We start from the raw sequence: 22,224 nt of genomic DNA, 5'->3' as shown, positions 1-22,224 counted from the left end.
CCTCCCACGGCTGCGCCGCGCCCCAGTTGTCGGCGACCGGCCGGGGGCTCTTCCCGCACGTCCCGTGCGGTCGGGGTGGCCGCTACGTGGGACTCGGGGTTCTGCCACCCCTGCCTGTCCTGGCTGACCTGAGGGCGCCAAAGGGTTAAGCGCCCTCCGGCCGCGGGCCGCCGGGTTAACCCCCTACGCGCCGCAGGGTTTGCTCCCCCCTCCCCGCATTCCCCCAAAGGAGGCGGGCTGGGCTTGTGGATCCCCCGGCGGCGAGGTGCGGATTAACCGCTCCTCCCCCAGCATTTCTTCGGGGCGGGGGAAGGGGACTCGGGCTCCCCGGCTAGCTTCGCTAGGCTCTCAGTATCTTCCTCTCCCTCGGCACACCTGGAGGACGCCCCGCCCCTGGGAGCACAGGTGTCGACGCGCGCCCCTCGCGGGGCTCTACCAGGCTCTCCTACAACTCCGGAGCCGGGCAGGCGCCCCCTTTTTCCACTGGCTCTTTCTACTTGAAGGGATGGGGGAGCCCGGCTCTCCGGAGAGCACTCCTCGGCCCAGGTAGCCGCATCTTTGGATTTAATCGGGTTTCCAGAGTGCACCCCCTCCTCCGCAGCCCTGCGCGGGATTTGGCGCCGCCGGACTCTAATGCTCAAAGGCTGTTGGGGGGAGGGGTGGGAGAGGATAGCTCGCTTGCTCGCTCGTTCTACACGTGTGTTTGGAGGCAGGTAGGAGAAAGTAAAAACCAAGATCTTTCAAACCACTTGCGTTGCTTATAGAAATAGGTAGTGCTGCTGAAACTGCTGACTCCTCTCCGGGAGCTGTGGAGAATAGTTTTCTGCTACCTTCATTGTCTTTTATATTTGGGGGTGGGGGGTTGCGAACGCCAGCTCCTTTCTAAAAGGAAAAATACTGTATCTAGAGGATGACTAATATTTTCATTTAGCTTTGTGCTGTCTGTCATAGAAGGGCGTCTGCTTTGTTACTTTACAGGATTCAATTTATTTGCTTTTGTTTCGATCTACATGTTCCTACAACGTTTTAGAACGTTTGAGAACTGTTTTTAAAGCAAAAACGCTCAGCGTGAATTAAGAAAATAAAAGTGTTAATGAGAAGGTGTTCTTTGGCTAAAAAGGCACACTGGGCGTCCTCAGTTGTTGGGGAACAACTGAGGGCACCCACAGTTGTTGGGGGGCACCTGGCAGTGGGGACCAGACAGCCTTCCTGAGAGGGGTGTCCAAACTGGAAAGATAGAGGCAACCAAGCTATTTGTCCTTTCCTTTTTTTTTCCTTTTGTTTTCGGAGAGAAGCAGCAGAGGAGTAGCCTGTGGTCTAGTAATAACATAAAGCTGGCTGGGGCCACCTCATCTAAGACTTGCTTCTGAGCCAACAGCTGAAAGGATAGAAGAAGGTTCCCTTCAAAGAATTCCAAGGACTCCTCAGGCCTGAAGCACATATCTAAATCACAAGTATACTTGTCACTTTCAGGAGTCCAGGTCTAAAGCCCTGCTCTTGAGACCTTTTCTACAAAATCCCACCTGATGTTTGCTTACAATTCAATTCGGTTCAGCCAACATTCATAAGGCACCTGTTAAGAACAAGGGTCTGGGCTAGGTGTTGTCAGGACAAATCTATGGCATAGCTCCTCCCTCAAGGATATAAGATGTAGTGGAAAAAGAAAAGTGTGTCTATGTCTCTAATACCGTGCAGAATATAGGAGCTATAACAGGTGTGAAGAAAGTACTATGCATGCATCGAAGGGATTAATTATAATTGGGGGTATCTGAGAAGTTCTCACAGAAGAGACATTTTAATTGCTTCTTAAAGAGTGACTAATTTTACCAAAGGACTAATGGACCACAACTACCACGACCTCCACCAGACTGAGTCCAGCACAACTAGATGGTGCCCGGCTACCACCACTGACTACTCTGACAGGTATCACAATAGAGGGTCCCGGACAGAGCTGGAAAAAATGTAGAACAAAATTCTAACTCACAGAAAGAGACCAGACTTACTGGCCTGACAGAGACTGGAGAAACCCCGAGAGTATGTCCCTTTTAGCTCTGTAATGAAGTCACTCCAGAGGTTCACCATTCAGCCAAAGGTTAGACAGGCCCATAAAACAAAACTAGACTAATGGGGCACAACAGTCCAGGGACAAGGACTAGAAGGCAGGAGGGGAGAGGAAAGCTGGTAATAGGGAACCCAAGGTTGAGAAGGGACAGTGTTGACATGTTGTGGGGTTGTTAACCATTGTCATAAAACAATATGTGTCCTAACTGATGAGAATCTATTTGTTTTGTAAACCTCCATCTAAAGTACAATAATAAAAAAAAAGAGTGACTGATTTTATAGGGTAGAAATGGGAGTAAGAGGAACAAGTTTTTGGGGAAAAGCAGACAGGAGATGGGCGTGAAATGCTGCATTAGGTTGAGAATAAGCAGGAGTACACTGTGGTTGAGCCGCAGCCTCCCTGGGCTGTGGGCAGGAAGGAGGCTGGAAAGATCGACTCAGACCCAGTTAAAGAAGGCTTATCCATCCTTTCTGCTGTGGAAATCAGTGAAAGTTTTTAAGCTGATAAATGACATGATTAAAATTGTGACTCAGATCTCCTTTTAAAAACCTTTTAAAAAAAGATTTTGCCTTTTAGATCTGAATGAGTTCATGGAACTGGAGTTTTTAAAGTTTTCTGTCCCAGCTTCTGAATGAGTCCCATCTTTGTAATGTCTCCAGCAAGCTTTCTAAGGGCCCTCATTCAGCTCCATGGCTCTGGAAGCTTTGGTACATTGGGTATTTAAACATCATTGAATAAATAAGTAGCTAATCTTTTTAAAGACTTCCTATGTGTAGACATTTAACAAGTCTGTAAGACAGGTACTAGTAATACCTTTGTTTTATAGATGACAGAACTAAGGAAATGAGGGGTTAAGTAACTTGGCCAAAACCACACACAACTACTTAACGGCTGAGACAATAAACATAAGACTAGAATACTTCAGCTCTAGTCAGCCAAATGTGGTAAAACTCAAGTATATCACTAATCCACTGTCGTGTGGTCTTAATCCCCATGCCATTATGTATAAAACACTGCCATTTGAAGGCACTGAGCTGTAATTTTACACATGGTTACCCTGCATGTATTTCAAAAAGCCTTGCTGATAGCCCAGTACAGAGCCTTACCACCTTACACCTCTGGATCATTAATTTGATGCCCCATCTCCATTCCCCCTCCCACAAATAATCCATCTTGTGTTCAGAAAACACCAAGTCACTCCCCTAACCAAGTTATGAGTTCCCCTTTCCTTCCATGTCCAGTCTAAACTCCTCTGACTAGTTTTCAGCCCTCTCATTTCACACCATTCACATTCACTGTGGTCACAGTCTCATTAGGCCGTGAACATGCTGTGCTCATTTCTGATTCTCTGCCTTGGCTCATGTTTATTCGCTGACCTGAAATCCCTGCCTTGCTGACCTCCCAACGAAATCTTCCCTATTTAACAAGGCCCTGGTCAAGTCCCTACCTCCTCCCAGAAGCCTTCTCTGATTACACCAGCCGCCTATGCATGTGCAGCCCCCTTCCCTGAAGTCCCAGAGCACCCGGTTTGCCCTCTGACTACTGTACATGCCTTTTGTGTCTTGTTAGATTGCTTCTTGGCTGTAAGTCCTGTGTCTCTAACCACAGTGCAGGTCCCACCTCCTTACCCCCCCTCCCCAAACTGCCAAATGTTATGTTCACAGCAGGCACTAAATACTCAGATTAATCTACACAGAATCGTAAAAGCCCATAGATGTGGCTAGAAATTGTTAGCTAGTATTTATAAAGTTGATAGCAGGACACTTATCCCTAAGATGCTAAGAATACAAACCAGAGGGAAAATTGGGTCCTTCACCCTCCAAGAATTCTAATTAAGGAAGACAGACAAACAGATCCTGTAGGTAATTGTATAGAAAGCTAATGTGCAGAATATATCCATAAACACACTGTGAAGTTAGGTCTGAATGAGGCTCTCCATCCACAGGCTCTCGTGCTAAGAAGCTAGCCCTGACCCACTAACAACCAGAACTGGTGGACAAAGAGGGTGGGGACGTGTGTTCCAGGTAGAGGAACGGTGTGTACAATGTCAGAGGCAGAAAAGTCCAGAATATGTGCATAAATCAGTAAGTAGGTAGTTAGGCTGGAACCTAGGGGTACTTAGAAGATAGTGGTAAATAAGTGAGGTTGCAAAGGCAGGACGGAGCCAGATCGTGGAAAGTCTTTAACGTCCTGCCCACAAGTCAGGGTGTTATCCTGTAAACCAACAGCTCTCAAATTTTGGGTCCCAGGACCCCTTTACACTCTTAAAAATTATCTAAGACTTCAATCAGCTTTTGCTTATGTGGATTATATCTATTGATATTTACCATATTCAAAATGAAAACAAAACATTTTTAAATTACTAATTCATGTAAAAAAATAAGCCCATTCTATGTTAATAAATATTTTTTATGAAAAGTAACTCTGTTTCCCAAAACAAAATAAATCAGTGAGAAGAGTGGCACTCTTACATTTTTGCAAGTCTTTTTAATGTCTGGCTGAATAAAAGACAACTAGATTCTCATATCTGCTTCTGTATTCAATCCATAGTGATAGAGTGTTTGGGTTGAAGTATATGAAGAATATCTAGCCTCACACAATATGTAGTTGAAAAAGAGAGGGCAGATAATTGTGGATGTTCTTCATTGCTAAAACCCTAAAACTCGACTCTTAAAAGTTAGTTGAAATGTAGAATTTGAAACCATATCAGTGAAATTTTTCATACTCTGTTACATTAAAATCTATCAGTCTATTTTGCTCTTTGAATGGTAACATCATACATTGGTCACTTGGAAATTATTGGTCAAACTGGAGCCCTGGTGGCACAGTGGTTAAGAGCTTGGCTGCTAACCAAAAGGTCGGCAGTTCGAATCCACCAACTGCTCCTTGGAAACCCTATGGGGCAGTTCTACTCTGTCCTATAGAGTCACTATGAGTTGGAATCGACTTAATAGCAACAGTTTTGGTTTTGGTTTTGGAGTTATGGTGATTTTCTAAATGTTAACACATTTCATTACACAATATTTAAAAATCATATCCATCAATATCACCACCAATCTCATCAGAAAGGTCTTTCAGTGTTGGGAAGCTATCAAGCTCTCAGTGCTAGACAGAAGTTTTCCAAAATTCTAATTTTTGCTTGAAAGCTCAAATTTTACAATTGGCACAAATACTGTCAAGATTTTTCTTTGAAGTGACTGGCTCACTTCATTCATTTTCAAGAAAATAGCTGCCAAATACCTAAGTTTGAATTACCCTAGTTTGTCAGCAAAAATGGTGTTCTGTGAACAAGTAACCTGTCCAGCTTTGCACCTCAAACCATCACCCAAGTGAGACAACCATTGTACATAGCACAAGTGCAATATGCACACTTCCGAATTCATCACCCAGAATATTAAAAGGACATCTATGCAAGGGTCAAGATTTAATAAAATTAATTTTTACTGCTTTATCAAGGGTATTCTTAAGTGAAACTGACTTTTCTTTTTTTGTAACTTTAAGAGTAACACAATGACCACTAGTACAGTTTGGTGTAACTGCCTTGATTCATGCTAAGACACCTGTATTTTTGGAACCATCAGTGTAAACGTCAGTACAGTGAAAAAGGCAAATAAGTCTTAGTGTTGTTATGAAAACAGTTTTGACCTCAAAGACTCCTTGAAAGGGTCTCAGGGACGCCTGGGTTGGGTTACCAGACAAAATACAGTATGGCCACCCAAATATTGCAAGGGACATACTTCTACTAAAAAATTATTTGTTGTTTATCTGAAATTCCAGTGTAACTAGGCATCCTGTATTTTTATTTGCTACAACTGACAAACTTCCCCCGGGGGGTCCACAGACCACACTTTGAAAACAGCTGCTCTGGGCCATTTTTGAACAGAGGACTGCTATCAGATTTGTGCTTCATGAAATAGCTCTGACCCCATCGGGAGAATGGAACAGAGGGTGGAATGATTTGTAGGGCACAGGAAGTTCTGATGAGTCAACTGAGATGCTGCTTGTTAACTATAGTTCTTGAGAGGGACAACACTACTCTTAAGTTTTGGCAGGAAAAACAGAAAGCCCTCCAAAGGGTAGCTCTCGTCCTAGTTTATAAATTTCCAAAGAAGAATGAGATCCCCTATCCCCTCGTGTTAACTAGCCCCGCAACCACCATCCCCTCACCACCATCAGGAGTTCTTAATTACAACTGACTTATGCCGAAGGCTTTGAACCAGTTCTTTTGGGTTCAAACCCCTGCTGAGAATTTGCATTTCTAGCAAGTTCCCTGCTGAGAAGTTGCATCTCCACCCCAGATGTACTGAATCAGAATCTACACTGTAACAAGATCCCCAGGTGATTCTTACGTATAACTTCCTGGGAACTTGTTAGAAACTCAAATTCTCAGCAAAGGTTCAAACCAGAACCCACCCAGCACAATTTAAAGTCCTTTCTTCTTGCTCTGGCAGCATTGAAAGTACAGCCCAGCTGGTCTTTATCCTTCATCAAGTAGCTGTTCACTTGAAGAGCAGGATTACATTTCACATTAGACTATGTAATTCCAGTTCCTTTAACTGGTTCATTCCCATCCCCCTTGACCCAATTCTCAAATTTTATCTGTTGCTCTCTGATGCACCAAATCCTCTCCATACCCTACCAGCTGGGAAATCCTGGCAGAGCCTAGTATATACAGTCAACACCCCATTATCCACACTGAGTGAGGGAAGCAGTGAAGGCAGCAAATCTTAAGTTTCCCCATCTGTGAATAAATTGGCTATAAAACATGATCTCTAAGGGTTCTGTATACTGGAGACCCAGTACTTTGGAGCCAGGTAGATCTGGGCTCAAATCCTGGCCCTACTAGCCAGCAACTAGCTATGTGGCCTTGGAGAAGTCACTTACCCTCTTGAGGCCTCAGTTTTCTCATCTTTAAAATAGGGATGATATCACCCATCTTACTGATATATTGTAAAAATTAAGAATAATTTTGTAGATTCTCTGACACATTCTATGAAGTTGAATCATATAGCACATTTGAATTTAAATATTCCAAAAGAGAAGGAAAGAACCATTGAAACGGCACTGACAGAAGTGAATCTGCCCTTCCTTTCGTTGGTCTCAGTTCTTGCCTTTATGCCCTGACTTTAGAACATAACTCCCTTAACTTTCCATCCCCATTAAGATACAATCCACTGTGGTGACTCTCCTTTTTTTTAACAGTATTCTGTCACTCATTATAGTCCCAAAGCAACAGAATACAGTGGGTTTTTTAATAGTCCTTGTGTTTTACTTAATTTTAATTTCCACTATGCACTTTAGTATTTAAAATTCAACAGTCAATACTGATAACCCCTGAAGCAGATAAAGTAGAAGAACAGAGATAAGAGTAAATAGGTATTTACACACATGTATGTGAAGGCACCCCCATGGCACATGCAGAACCTGCAGGTGGACACCTGCACACACAGCACACCCCAGGGTGGGTTTAGTCAACACGGTTGCACAACCACCTCTAGTTAAAAGCATCAGCCAGTCATTAGGAATACAACTGATACATGCACACACTATAATGGAAAAAAATAACACAAATCTGCTTCTGATAAACCACAGGAGCAAATTTATGAGGACAGGAAGTTGTTTGGGAGCATCAAAAATTCAATAAATGTCATAAATTTTATAGTTCAAACATTACAGTTTCCTTTTTGTTTCTTAAAAGCCATTGTTTAAATATTTAATTCACAAAACAAAACTGAAGTTAAAATGACACCGAGATCTCTCAGACCTGGCACCTACGATATATATGGACTTGTTTGCTTTTCTCACTACTTAAAAAAATCTAAGTCACAAATCCTTTATACTGACAGAAGTCTTTTCAACTTTTAAATCAATGGTTTTTTTTGGGGGGGAGCATTAAATGGAAAATCATAAAGATATTAAGGATCTTCATTTCCATGTTTTTGCTAATAAAACCTTTACAAATAAACAGCACAGATCTTGAGTGCTCCATTTGATTAACAAAGTAGAGAGCATTTAGCCAATTTAGGAACATTCTCTTTCTGTTTGACCAAAAAAATGCAATATAAAAACACAGAAACCTCTCTCAGCTTCATGATTACAGTCATAAATGGATGTTAAAAGTTGAGAATTGGGACTGCGTGTTTGAAATTTCTATAAAGATAGCCAGATCTTTATATTTCCTAGGTTATTAGAATATACATCCAGAAGAAATGTAATATTTAAAACAGGTTCCAATTCAAGAAACTGTTATTAATGAACAAAAAAATTGTAATAGCAAAAAAAAAAAAAACAACTGATTTTAAAAAGAATCATTATACAAACTTAGATAACTTACTAAGGATTATGTTTCATGTTCTAATAACCAGGTTGGCACTGTCATACTCCAAAAACATGGAACTTTCTATTTGTCAGTTTTATCTTTTTTTTAAGGTTGCTATTTTTAATATGTGTTTATAATACACTGAAGACATCTAAGTCAATCGTGTATTAAGCAAAATAGTCACCATGGCAGGAAGACACACATGGTAGTCTTTACTGTCAACATGTCTATACAACTGAGTAAATATTTGTTAGTGTTCCATTTTGATAAATACAAGGAACACATGAGCCTGAAAGGGAAACATATCAAGAGCTACATAATTTTTCAAAGACTGACACTACCGTAATGGCAAACAACAAAGAATGCCAGGGTGTATGGGAGACTTTTTGCAACCACAATTGTTTCTTGTTATACTACATCACAGACTAGACCTCTGATAATGTGGCAGAGTAGCCAAGTGGCTAGAGGACAAAAGACTATATATCTTGTCCCATGAAGCTAAATGCTTAAGTGGTATCAAGAGTCCTTCAAGATTCTTAACTTTCTCCACCCCTCCCCCACCCCTTCTCTTCATTAGGCTTCTCCTTGGCTTCCTTTCCTTTCCCAGATCCTTCTGCCTAACTGGGTTCCTTTCATCACCCATCAACCTTGCTTCTTGGTAGTTTATTCCCTCCAGTCCTTTTACTTCCTTCTCCAAATATCTTCATACATCTCCAAAATGCCTCAATTACTATAGCTCCCTGTAGACTGCTCAACATAGGGTGACCATCACAGCGCAGATTTAATAAAAAGAATTTTACAGGAAGAGTCAGAAGATCAAAGGTCTCATTTTGGCCACACTTAGCTGCCATTCTAGAACTCTGCAATGGTATAATTTAGAACTAGAAAAAGAACTGAAAGAGCGAGAAGCTCAGGAACCCAGCTCTGCTCTTCACCAGCTGTGTGAACTTCAGCACTCACAGTCTTTCCGAGCTTGCTTCCTCATCTGTGAAGCTCCTGTCTCATGAGGTCACGAGATGTATGAGGATTAAAGGAGATCTGTATGGCAAAGCATTTTATCAATTGTAAAACACAAGATCCACGGTTCTCAAAGTGCAGTTCCCACAACAGCTGCATCAGCATCACCTGAGAACTTGTCAGAAATGCAAATTATCCAACTCACCCCAGACTGAATCAGAAAGAAACTCTGGGGTGGGGCCCTGCAATCTGATACATGCTAAAGTTTGAAGACATTGCACTATACAGATGAATTGCTTTTCATAAGATTTCTTCTGGTTGTAGCTTTCCATGGCTCTGAATACATTCTGCCAGTATAAGGAAAGTTAATGCCCTTGTAACTCAATGGTAATTATTGTGTGAAGAGCACAATAGTTTATTCTCTTCTGTTCTCTTGTTGATTCTCACAAAATCCCTACAAAGTAATGCAACTGGATCCATTTCACAGAACCTCATAGTACTTATAATGTAGACCATATAATTGATGACATCTTTGAGGGCTGGCAAATTTCTAGGACAGGCCAGCTCAATTGATGAAAGCCTCCATACTCTGATTTCAAGAGTACCAGAAAGATCAAACTCTACACTTCTCCACCCAGCTCACTGATGCAGAAAATTCCATCATCACAGCTTAAAGTTTTGTTCCTCTACCTGAAAAGCAAATATCCCTGGAAATAATCAAAACATGTCCTTATGTCGTTTACTTCTCAGGTACGGAAGAGGGAAGGAAGAGAACATGAGCATCTTGTTCTCAAGAAGTGGGATGCCCACCGCTGCTTTGGGAAGAATATCTCAAAGTGAGTTTCTAGGGACACTACAGGCACATTTCACTTCCTTCACAATTTTGCCAAAAGCCAGGCCTACTTAGCACATAACCAGGTGTGCATCAAAGGTGCACAAGTTGAAGGAGGAAGAATGAGAAGAATACAACAGAGACAGAACCAAACAGGCAGATTCCCGCTTTTCAGTGCACTAGAAAAGACAGGGAAAATCCCAGCACTATCACAGAAACAGATCTTCCTATTTCATTTGGTCCACTTCTTCCTTACCTGTCAATCCATTTGATACTCTCGCACCCCCTATTAAAAAAATAGTGTATTTATATTGTACCTTACAGCTTAAAAAGCACTCACATACAATGTTTCATTTGCCTACTACAATCCTACAAGGAAGATAAAATTCCTCATTTTAACTGAAGAGGAAACTTCGTGCAAGGCCATTGCCGGTAAGTGGCAGAGCTTAGATCTGAACCCTGGTTTTCCAACTCCCAGCCTGGTAGTCTTTCTACTACATACTTCTTTCACCTCAGTGTGTATTTTCTGTTGGTTTGCACCCTACTGTTGACATGAACCATGATAGGTAAGCATCATCACTACTCAACTCCCACATCCCCTTAAAGAGAAGGGTACTAGGTCTACAGATCCCTCACTCAGAGCGTGAATCCCAGGATCCCATCATTCAAGCAGGTTCCCAATTTGCTCGCACAGTTTACCTCCTCCCGGCTTTTAGATCACAGGAGCTTAATGACTTCACAGATGGGCAACACTGTCAGCCATGAAAAGGAGATTCTGCTACACATAGTTGTACTCCAAAAATATCACTGTGGAAGTGTATAAATGAGTCACAGAGTCGGAAGGGAAACTTTACACAGGCCAAGCCCTTCTGGAAATGGACTCCCTAGGGCTCTACAGGGTATCCCAGAGCCTGGTCCTTTCCTGACTCTAGGTAGAGGATTGCTGAGGCCAAGCTAAAAAGACATTCCTTGCACTATCGGAGGTCAGCACAGTTGATGTACAACCAGAATTCACTCTAAGTTCCTTGTTCTTAGGGATTCTAGAAGTCTGACCTAAGGTTTTCTAAAATTCCTTTCAAGACTACAATTCTACCTTTTACAGAACAAAAAGTCTTTATTCAGTTACCTGGTCATCCTGAACCATTTATATGGATTCCAAATTCATACTTCTAGTCCTGCCCTTGAACCTAACCTCCAGTGACATACCTCTTAATGCCTGCCAGATGCTGTCACCATCTAAAACCAAACTAACTTTTCTTTATACTCTACAAACCAGCTCCCTATAGCAACTTCTAGCCCAACCATCAAGACTCAACATGGTGTTGTCTTCTCTTTTGTTCTGTTTATTTGGTTTGTCACCACAAATTTCTCTTTCCTGAGTACAGTCTTCATACTGCTGTCCGGCTGATCTTCATTAAATCTTCTTCAACCTTGTTCCCTGATTCGACATTTTCATTCTTGTTTTACAGCCATGAAAACAGTAGTTCTCAACCCTAACTACGTGTTAGAGCTTTTACAAAATTCCAACTTCCAAGCCCCGTCCCCAGAAATTCTGATTCAGTGGTCTAGAGTGGGGTCCAGTCATCAGTATCAGTGAGAACCAATGTCTTAAACTATAGCACTTCTCAAACTTCAAGGTACACGCAATCACGTTTGGGTATTAAAATGCAGATTCAGATTCAGTAAGGCTGGGGTGGGCCTGAAATTCTACATTTCTAACATGCTCCCTGGTGATGCCAATGTTCTAGTTCCCAAACCACACTTTGAGTATCAAAGTCCTAGAGAATCGAATATAATCTCCCCTTCTGCCTGGTTTTAATACTTCATTTCCCACTACTTCCTACTCCCTTCCTGCTCACAACTCCTGACTCATCCTGACCCTCAGGCCCTGCCTCACCATCCTGGTTTACTTGGAATGCCTGACTCCCTTCTCTCTGCCCAGTTAAATCTCACTCCTCTGTCAGAATCCAGCCCAGGCCCTCTTCTCAGCTGCTAACCTAACTGAAAGGTCAGTGGTTTGAACCCACCAGCCGCTCCATGGGAGAAAGATGTGGCGGTTGCTTCCCTGAAGATTATAGCCTTGGAAACCCTATCAGACCGTTCTACTCTGTCCTATAGGGTCACTATGAGTTAGATTCAACTCGGTGGCAATGGGTTTGGTTTTTTTGTTAACCAGTCCAGGGTTTATTAATTCTTTTTTCCTCTAATCTCCCACAGCTATAAAAGCGTGGTGATCTTCCCATCATATAATAAGCTCTGTTACTAAAGAAAACTGGACAGAGAAAGTGAGAGTCTGAGCACCACCATGGACACACTGTAACTGCTGCTAAGTCACTTTCCCTTTCAAGGCATCATTAGCAGGTGAAAGTCCACCTGTTACAGGCGAAATTAGATCAGTGATCTTATACTTTCTTTTGAAGTCACTTATCTTTAAAACATCCTCAGAAACCTAGTCCCACAGAATGGTTCTGTGGAGATGTCAGACAAATGGTATAAACAAGATGCAGACATGCCAGCAATTGAGATTATTCCCAAGAACATTAAAGTTAGGAGGAACTTTAGAGATCACTTGATCTGTCACCTTTCCATTTTGCTGATAAGGAAGCTGGGGCCCCAAGAAGAGAAATAGCTTCCTCATATACCCAATCAGTTGGTAGCAGATTCAGGACCAGAGTCTAGATTTCTTCTTCTCCTTTTCCTCTTCCTCTCCCTGGTCCCCCTCTTTTCCCCCCTCCCCCTCCCACTCCCTCTGCCCCACTCTTCATCCTCCTTCTTCCCAATAACCACATAGCATGCATGTTGGGATGAGAAGTTTTTGGTTCTCCCAGAGGTAGCATCCTCCTAAGTGTTTAAGAGGAGCCACTACTGTATTGAGCAAATAATGTGCCAATGCACTGTGACTAGAGCTGGCCTGGACAAACCTCAGGAAACATGTTGAGAGGCAAGATGTTACCAAGATGGCAATTTGCAGGGTAGGACATCCATCCATAGCAGAATACTCTTGCCTTTCCACAAAACGTCAGGCCCTACAGCCCAGTGTAATGCTCCTAAAGATCAAAATACCCTGGCTTCAAGGTCCCCTATAACCTAGCCCCAACCTGACCTTCCAGTACACCTTCCTGGTTCACCCTGAATTCTACTCAAACTCACTGTTTCTTTCATATACCTTATGCCATTGCTGACTCTTAAACCACCAGATTGCTTCTGGGCACAGGAGCCTATGTGGACCTGGTAAAATCTGCTACATGCTCTTTGAGATCTTGAAGTTTGTAATTGTGCTCGGCATTGATCCATCTGAACATGGGTCAGAACTCACAATGGTTCCACCCTTTAAAAAATTGTGGACATGATCCTTCCAGGATAAAGGAGCTTTTCTCTTCTCTTCTGGCTTCCTGATGCCACCTCAGGTGAAGTTCCAATGTGTGGAGCCCAGACAATTGTCACACTGTGGCCAGAGATGTTTAATTGGATTTCAAAAGATGAAGAAGCAGCAGGGAGCTGATTGTCAGCCTTCTGACAAGACAGAGCGACACAGGTGGCCCAGCAGCACAGAGGAGAGGTGACCTGCCCAGTGTCGATTACTGTCTCCACCTGTGGGTCTGCAAGGTCTAAGGGAGGGAAGGGAAAATGTGGCAGCAGCAGTAATGCCTTTAACAGACTCAGATTGTCCTATATTCAGATATTCTGATCATTCTATATTCTGTTTTTACCCCAAGAATGGGACTCTCTCAGGAAGCAACAAAGACGTACCTTTTTAACTTGTCCCTCCTCTTAAGACAAACTTACACATGCCTTGATATTAATAATTTATTCTTACATTTTATAACACTTTTTCATTTCCATGCTACCCTTTAAACCTCACTAAGCCTCTGAGGTTGGTGGTCAGGGAAGAGATTATCACTCTCAGTTTACAAAGGAGTAAATGAGATTCATTAAGCTGGGAGATGAGATTTGCCCAAGATTATACAACTAGTAAATGGTTAAGCCAGAACTGGAGATCAGTTGTCAAAGATTACTGATGAAACAGTAGATAAAAAGCTGTTTCAAACATGACGTGTATACAATTCCAATTCTTGCATCTTAATACTATTCCCCAAAGAAGCAAAGATTCCTTTGTTACGATAGTGCATGGAGATCAGGCTGTGTCCCAAAGACTAATTAAAAACAAAGGTTCCCACATCCACCCTTTAGCCTTGGACTGACAGACACTTTACACAGAAACACAGACATATTTCTGCAACACATGAGGGTGTCTATATGCTCAGCTGCTTCTAGGCACAGAGAAGTTTATAGGTCCAAGGCGGCTAAAGGGGCGGACGCACAGATGCTACTCTGACTCAGATACATGCAGTGTGACCATGAACCCAGATTATTGGATTCATCTTCAAAGTAAATAGGGCTCTGGCAGATAAGATCTGCCTCTAGATATATGAAGTGATTCTTTCATGCTACTTTTTTTTCAGAAAGATCTTAGATAGGAGAAAACTTGAGAATTAACGTATTTTCTTCCTGCTGAACTTTAAGCTTCTCTCTCTCACCTCCACTCTTAAAGCCCTGGGGAATGTTACTTTTCCTGGAAACTTTCAGCTTTGCCTCTGAAAAGGTTTTCATTTTTCTCTCTGTATGATCCATACATCACTGAGAAAGCATAGAGGGCAGCTATAGCCCCATAAGAAAACTAGTTAAGTAGAGGCCAAGATCAGTGGCTCAAAGAAGACAGGAATATTGAAGTTATTTTCTTAGACAGCAACTCAGCCAAACCAGCCAGAAACACTCTCTGTTTCAGAGAGCTTTGTGTGCCCAAAGCACCTGATTTCAACATGCATTTTGTTAATGTAGCCCCTATAAATGCATGGTGATAGGAGAATACAAAAGAGACACTATGCTGGTCCAAGAGGAATTTATAATCTAAACAAATTTAAAAATAATTAAAGAGATTTCAATTTTCAAAATGACAGAGTAAAGATATTTCCACTCCCATTCTCCTCCCAGAAGTTACTCTAAAAATAATAAGGAATAAAAATGAAAACACAAAATTCACCTTTGATGAAACTTAAAGACATTTATAACCCTGAACCACAATATAGGAAGACAGTAAGTACATGGAAAAAGGTAAATGATTTTGCAGAGCAGAAGAAGGTAAAAATTTAGTACTCCGGAGAGAAATTTTAACAGAGGCAAAATAATTCAACCCCCTAAAAAGAAAAGAAATTCAAAGGAATTGGGGCAGATAATAATTATAAAATCAAAACCAAAAAATATTTTTTAATTGTATGAAGGCATTGGAGAATAACCAAAAAGCAAGCAGAAAGTGGAGGGAAGTTAACCCTTGAAAGATAGAAACTATATTGCATGAGATTTGGTATCTGTGGCTTTTTGCTTGAGGGCACTCCCTTATCTGTGCAGCACAGGTTGGCAAAAAGCTGTAGTCTTACTGCTCTGAGGTGTTAGAGGAGAGTTCAGGCTGGCAGAGAAGCTAGAAAATTACAGGGGAGGGATCCACACGGGGGACCATCCCAAAAATCTGAGTATAAACTCTACCCAAATGCTTGGCTGACCAATGTGTTGTTATTATTGTGTGAGGGAGACTCCAGAAAAGCCAGCAAAAACAGCCACTAGAAGCTGAAAGATCTCAGCTATCACGGACCTCAGAGTTTGGAGTCTGAGTCCAGCTAAGTTAAATGATTTCTAGTACAAAAATCAATACTTTTCGAATGAACATATCAGTCCAGAGTTGCTATAACTTATTTACAATGTCCAGTATACAATCAAAAGTTATTAGACATACAAAGAACAGAAAAATGTGATGTATGGTCAAGGGGGGAAAGGAATTAATAGAAACCAATCTCATGGTGACTCAAACGTTGAATTAGCAGACAAGATTTTTAAACTAGCTATTATAAATATAGTCAATGCATTAAAGGAAATACAGGCATAATGAAAGAAGACATGGGGACTCTCAGCAAAAAAACGGAAACTAAAAAAGGAGAAGTATAGAACTGAAAAGCGTAATAGCAGAAATAAAAATTTAACTAGATGGGCTTAAGAAAAAAATTGGAGATGACAAAACCACAAAGACTTCATGAACAAGATTAATTGGTAATAATTTATCCAATTCACAGTTCAGAAAGAAAAAGGATTAAGAAAACTTGACAGAAACTCAGGGAGTTGTGGTTCAATATTACAGTCTAACATAAGTTCCAAATTGAGGAGGAAAAAGGGGATAAAAATAATATTTGAAGAAATAATGGCTAGAATTTTTCCAAATCTGGTGGAAAACATCAAAGGAGTTCAGAAAAATGCAACCAGGATAAAATACAAAGAAAAAACCACAACTGGTCACATTATGGTCAAACTGCTAAAAGCAAAAAAATAAAATCTTGAAAATGACACATTACATATAGACTGAAGAGCAACAATACAAATGACAAATGACTTCTCATCAGGAATAATTTAGTCCAGAAAACAATGGAATAGTATCTTTAAAGTGCTAAAAGGAAAAAAAAATCTTTCAACTCTTATTTCCATATCCAGGGTAAACCACAGCATCCAACCATGCTTTCTGGTTCAAACACCTGCGGATAATTTGCATTTCTAACAAGTTCCCTGCTGAGAATTTGCATTTCCACCCCAGATATACTGAATCAGAATCTACATTTTAACAGATCCCCAGGTGATGCCTACATATAACTTCCTGGGAACTTGTTAGAAATGCAAATTCTCAGCAGGGGTTTGAAATAGAAAGGACACAGTTGGAAGGCCTGGAGAAAAATATCCTTCAAAAAAAGGTGAAATGAAGTCATTTTCAGATAAATGAAAATAGAGAATTTTCCATTATCAAAACTGCAGTACATGAAATGCAAAATAAACTTCTTCAGAGTCAAGAGAAAGTCTTCAGATACCAAATTGAAAATCAAATTTACGAGAATGAAGAGAACCAGAAATGGTAAATATGTAGGTAAATATAGAATGCTATATTTTTTTCTTTCTTCTCTTAATCTATTTAAAAGATGTATGCCCATTAAAGCTAATATTATAAAACTATCCTATAAAGGTGTATAATGTATAGAGAAGTAAAATACATGAAAATAATAACAAAAGAACAGGGAGATAATTGGAACCATACTGTTGCAAGTTTCCCATATTTTACATGAAGTAAGGAGCCCTGCTGGCCCAACAGTTAAGTGACTGGCTGCTAACTAAAAGGTTGGCAGTTTGAACCCACCCAGCAGCTCTGCAGGAGAAAGACTTGACCATCTGATTACAGCCTAGAAAACCTATAGGGCAGTTCTACTCTGTCACATAAGGCAGGGGCAGATTAACCAGTAAGCAAGGTATGTACAGGCTACAGTAAGCAAGGTACCCAAACCTGAACCAAACCCACTGCCATCGAGTCGATTCCAACTCATAGCGACCCTGTAGAACAGAGTAGAACTGCCTCATAAGGTTTCCAAGGCTGTAAATCTTTATGGAAGCAGACTGCCACATCTTTCTCCCAAGAAGTGGTTGGTGGGTTTGAACCACTAACCTTTTGGTTAGCAGCCGAGCACTTAACAACTGTACCACCAGGGCTCCTTAATTAAGCAAGGTACACACGGGCTTAATCGTATTTACTTACTAATTGGTAGTGCACAATTTCACACGGGTTTCAGCACATCAAAGATGTGGTGAAAAACATAAAATTGTGCACTATGAATTAGTAAGTCTGTGCCTACCTTCCTTATTGGGCAATCTGTCCCTGACATGGGGTCACTATGAGTCAAAAACTGACTCAACAGCACTCAACAACAATGCAATATTAATTGTAAGCTGACTGAGATAAATTAAAAATGCCTATTACAATCCCTAGAACAACCACTAAAAACATGCAAAGCAACATATCTAAGAAGAATTTTAAAAAATACTAAAAACTATTAAATTAACCCAAAAAATGCAAGAAAGGAGGACCCGAGGAACAAAAATCATATCAGACACAGAGCAAGTAAATAAAAAATGAGATCTAAATCGAATCACTTTAAATGCAGATGGACTAAACAGTCCAATTAAATGTAATAGATATTTCAAACTAAATAACAAAAGTATAATTCAACTATATGTTGTCAACAAGAGACATACTTTTTTTTTATTGTTGTGCTTTAAGTGAAAGTCTACAATTCAAGTTAGTCTCTCATACAAAAATTTATACACACCTCGTTATGTGACCCTAGTTACTCTCCCTCTACTGTGACAGCACACTCCTTTCCACCCTGGATTTCCTGCATCCATTCAACCAGCTCCTGACCCTCTCTGCCTTCTCATCTCACCTCTGGAAGCGACACACTTTAAATACAAAGACCCATACAGGTTGAAAGTAAAACGAAGGTAAAAGAAATACCATGCAAGCACTAATCAAAAGAAACTCAGAGTGACTAGATTAGTATCAGTCAAAATAGGCTTCAAGATAAGGACTATTATTAAAGATACAGATACAGAATGATATTTCATTCATTCATACAAAAGGGTTAATTCATCAGAAGGCATAACAATTAGAAATGCGTGTGTGTCTCATAACAGAGCTTCAAAATACATGAAGCAAAAATTGCAAGAACTAAAGAGAGAGATAAACAAATCTACAACCATAGTTTAGGGTTTTAACACCTGTCTCGGTAGTTGACAGAACAACTAGATTTGTTTAAATCAGAAGATGTACAGAAGATCTGAATAACTCTGTCAACCACCTGAACCACGACAACTGCAGAATACGCATTGTTTGCGAACGCACGTCGAATGCTCATTAAGGTAGACCATATACTGGGCCATACAACAAGTCTTAATAAATTTAAAAAGCCCAGAACCTTCAGAGTTTGTTTTTGGACCACAGTGTAATTAAGTTAGAAAATAATAACATTAAAATATCTATACTGTGTATATTTGAATGAGAAACTAATTTGCTCTGTAAACTTTCACCTAAATCACAATTTTAAAAAAATCTATAAAAGCTCCAAATATTTGGAAATTAAACAGCACAGTTCCAAATAACCTATGCGTTAAAGAAGAAATCAGACAGGAAATTAGAAGATATTTTGAACTAAATGAAATAAAAGCATAACACAGAGAAGCCCTGAGTTTACATGGAGACAGTGAAGCCTGGCTAGGCCCTGCTCTTCTACCTCCATCCACAGCCTGACTGCAACTGCATGAGATACCCCAAGCCACAACCACCCATTGGAGCCCCTCCCAATTCCTGACCCACAGGAACTGTGAGAGAGAATAAAATTATTGTCATTGTTTTAAGCCAATATTTTTCGTTATGATTTGTTAAGTAGTAATAGGTAACTGGAATACTGATAATCAAGTTAACCAAAATTTGAGATAAAACTATATTGGGATTATGGGAAGAGGGGTGGGGAGTGAAAAAGAGCTACAATCTTCATCTACCAACATATAAGGTGGTATAGTGGTTAAGAGGTACGGCTGCTAACCCAAAGGTTGGCAGTTTGAATCCACCAGCCACTCCTTGGAAACTCTATGGGGCAGCTCTACTCTGACTTGATGGCAGTGGGTTTGGTTTTTGGTTTTACCAATATATAAAGTTAGTAGATAATGTGTAAAATTGATAATAGTCTATATATAATATTTATAAATATGGAGGATAATATCAAGGGGAAAAAAGATGGTTGAAAGTGTTAAGAAGTGGTTACTTCTGAGGAACAGGTTGGAAGGTATGGTTGGCAAGGGCTACTGTTTTTATAAACTTTTTGTTACTATTTATCTTGTTACTTTGTTAAAAATAAAAAAAATTAAATACTAACAGAACACATACAGAAGACTTTCTTCTCTCTAACCTTTAACAAATTAAAACATGGCCCAGCTTTGCATAAATACCACACATTTCCAGTGCCTACCAGGTATAAATCACTGTGATGTGTTATGAAATAAACAGACATGCATATACATGGTCCTAGGCCTTGAAAAACTTGTAATCTGGTAGTGGAAAAAGAATACAGAAATTCAAAAGATAAATAGCATATATTGCCCTGATTTAATCAGATAAGTAGTATGGACAGCCAGTACTCCAGGAATTGAGAAGCTGATGGTGAGCTCTAAAACTGGAGAGACTGGAGAAGGTATCACTGAGAAAGAGAGGGGCCCTTATTTTGGGACTAAAGATAGAACCTGATGTCTGTGGCTTATTTAGTAGCATGCTTATATTGGGAACCTTGGGTACCTCTGCTCCACTCCACCCACACTGCCAATATTCTCACAATACCCTTTCCTACTTGCCAGTGGGCCAGCCAATCTCAGAGCACCACCACTGATAATATTAATGACAAACTCATAGAAAATCAGCTACAATAAAAATAATGACAAAGACCACTTACATGTATACAGTCCTTTACAGACCCCAAAACCTCATTTCATTCTCATAACTCTGTAAAGTAGGCAAGAAATTATCACACCCATTTTACAGATAAGAAATCAGGAGACTCAGAGAGGTTAAGTGAATTCCCTATTATCTCACAGTAAGTAAATGGCAAATCTGGATAAAAACGCTTATCTACCAAGGTTGGTAGATAAACTCAGTCCATTTAAACACAGATTGGTTTAATTCTGTGCATGCTGCCAGATCCCTCAGTCAAACCGGAGCCATAAGGGTTGGAAATGGAAAGAAAAGGGAAAAAGTGACTTCTAAATGTTCACCTCATCAGGCGTGCTTGAACTGAAGTAGTTAGGATATTAATGACACACCTTGGAAGAACCGCGATGTCCAATACTTGTTGGATCTAACTAAAGGCAAGAACGGTTCTTGATGAAAGCAGCAATGGTTAGAAAACAGACTAACGGAGAGAGGAGAAAAGAAAACTGCAGAAAATAGAAGTCAAGTAGTGTGCTCAGTTCTGAAAATACAAAGGAGAGAATATCTAGGAATAAGCAGTCTCCTCACAGATCTTGGAGGAAAAACAGAACTCAAGAACACTCCTGGCTAGAGATAGGGAATTAAATGAGTCTCTAACTTAAGAGGCCTCAAGGGAGAGCAGAAGTAAAAAGCCAGAAACATCAACACCACTTCTAGGCAAGAAAAAGCGAGAAGACCTGACTCAGCAATAACCCGTAAGTCTGGCAATTAGCTTTCAAGAGGATGGTACGGCCAGAAAACAGCCCACCAATGATTCTAATGTGGATTTCAATTGCCTTAAACAGGTGCAAAAACCAACCAAACAAAAGCAGGAAAAGCCTGACCAAATTCCCAAAGCAATTGTGAACTCTGGGATATTTACCAGGATTCAAACCACGACATTAGTAATATTATCTAATAATCAATCACAGGGCTCTTTAGAGTTTACCAAGCACTTTCATATGCATTAATTTTTTCATCTTCATATTGTTTGATGAGGAAACTGAGGCCCAGAAAAGTAAAATAACTCATGCAAGGTCATACAGCTATTTAGTGGTAGAACTAGAAATAAAATTCAGATCTTTGGAATTTCAGCTCACTTAAGCTTGAAAAAGAAAGAGTTTCTAAAAAGATTTTTCTTGTTTTACAGCTCAGAGTTCAGCTCTTCTAAGCATTTGGAGAAATCTCATTTTAAGTGGAAGACTAAATAGCCCCTGTGTAAACTGACTCATTTGTATATACATGTTGTTATCGTTAAGCGCCTTCGAGTCAGTTCTGACTCACAGCGACCCTACGCACAAGAGAAGGAAACACTACCTGGTCCTGCGCCAGTTGGTTGCTGTGGCTGAGCACATTGTTGCAGACACTGTGTCAAGCCATCTCGTTGAGGGTCTTCCTCTTTTTTGCTGACCCTCTACCAAGCATGATGTCCTTATCCAGGGACTGGTCCCTCCTAGGGATGACATGTCTAAGGTACGTGAGATGTAGTCTCGCCATCCTTGCTTCTAAGGAGCATTCTGGTTGTACTCCTTCCAAGGCAGATTTGTTCATTCTTCTGGCATCCCATGGTATATTCAATATTCTTCGCCAACACCACAATTCAAAGGCATCAACTCTTCAGTCTTCCTTATTCATTGTCCAGCTTTTGCATGCATATAAGGCAACTGAAAATACCATGG

This window comes from Trichechus manatus, unplaced genomic scaffold (genome assembly GCF_000243295.1).
Source record: "Trichechus manatus latirostris isolate Lorelei unplaced genomic scaffold, TriManLat1.0 scaffold00001, whole genome shotgun sequence".
NCBI lineage: Eukaryota > Metazoa > Chordata > Mammalia > Sirenia > Trichechidae > Trichechus > Trichechus manatus.
Note: the sequence above shows the minus strand (reverse complement) of the source record.